Raw genomic sequence first — 1,596 nt, forward strand, 5'->3', positions numbered from 1 at the left:
TTTAAGCTGTCAGGTTTCTGGGTAATTACACACATGTAATTCTTTAATTACATGAGAATCTTTGTGGGTAGGACTCAGTCCTCAGGAGTTTTTAAAACTCGCCAGTACTTTCCAATATGAAGTCAAGGTTGAGAACCACTGAAATGGAGGAATGAGGCATGGAGAAATCTTTAAAATTTCCATCCAGCTCTAAAAATGTTATACCTTAGCTATTTTATCAGTGCACTGGAAGAAGGTGGTCCTCTTTTCATGCCATGGACCTTGGTCCCAAGAAGCATCTGAAGAGTGTAGCAGCTCCAAAGCATTGGATGGTGGATAAACTGGTCAGTGTGTTTGCTCCTTATCCATCTACAGGTCTCCACAAGCTGAGAAAATGTCTCCTTCTCATCATTTTCCTAAGGAACAGGTTTAAGTATGCCCTAACAGGAGATGAAGTAAAGATCTGCATGCAGCAGTTCATTAAGACTGATGGCAAGGTCCAGAATGATATAACCTACTCTGCTGAATTTATGAACGTCATCAGCATTGACTAGACTGAGAGAATTTCCATCTGATCTGTGACACCAAGGGTGGCTTAGCTGTTCATCGTATTACACTTAAGAAGGCCAAGTACAAGTTGTGCAAAGTGAGAAAGATCTCTGTGGGCACAAAAGGAATCCCTCATCTGGTTACCCATAATGCTTGCACAATCTGCCACCCTGATTCCCTCATCAAATTGAACAACACTATTCAGATTGGTTTGGAAAGTAGCAAACCACCAACTTCTTCAAGTATGACACTGGTACCCTGTGTCTGGTGACCAGAGGTGCTAACCTGGGAAGAACTGGTATGATCACCAACAGAGAGAGACACATTGGTTCTTTTGATGTGGTTCCTGTGGAAGATGCCAATGGCAACAACTTTTCCACCTGGCTCTCCCACATTTTTGTTATTGGCAAAGGCAACAAAATATGGATTTCTCTTCCCCAAGGAAAAGATATCCACCTCATCAGTCTGAAGAGAGACGCAAGAGACTGGTAGCCCAGTGGGTGGGTGAGTGAGCAGTGGGTGAAATGATCTCTAAGTGACATGATTGGAAAAGTCTTTTTACTTAAGTAAAGATAATATGGCATGAATATTGAGTGAACAAATATTGTATAACCAGATACCTCCAAATGTTATCATTCCTTTAATAAATATTTATCACACACTGTGTTCCAGGCATTCTGCTTGACACCACAGATTCCAAGAGTAGTTCAGTATTCTAGATAGTGGGGGGCAATGAGGGGAATAAAAAAGAAATACAGGGGCTTCCCTGGTGGCGCAGTGGTTGAGAGTCCGCCTGCCGATGCAGGGGACACGGGTTCGTGCCCCAGTCCGGGAAGATCCCACATGTCGCGGAGCGGCTAGGCCCGTGAGCCATGGCCACTGATCCTGCGCGTCCGGAGCCTGTGCTCCACAACGGGAGAGGCCACAACAGTGAGAGGCCCGCGTACCACAAGAAAAATATAAATAAATAAAAAGAAATACAGACAGTATTCAGTCTCAAATCAAGGGAAGAAATGGAGTGGTCAGTTCTCCTTGGAGCGGGGGAAAGAGATTCAAAGAGGAAGTAAC

At 44.1% G+C, this 1,596-nt stretch overlaps 1 pseudogene; it reads left to right on the forward strand.

The window, feature by feature from the left end:
• Positions 1 to 254: 254 nt before the first annotated feature.
• LOC132494762 (small ribosomal subunit protein eS4-like) lies at positions 255 to 1,040 on the forward strand (annotated as a pseudogene).
• Positions 1,041 to 1,596: the final 556 nt, after the last annotated feature.

This window comes from Mesoplodon densirostris, chromosome 8, assembly GCF_025265405.1.
Source record: "Mesoplodon densirostris isolate mMesDen1 chromosome 8, mMesDen1 primary haplotype, whole genome shotgun sequence".
Lineage (NCBI taxonomy): Eukaryota > Metazoa > Chordata > Mammalia > Artiodactyla > Ziphiidae > Mesoplodon > Mesoplodon densirostris.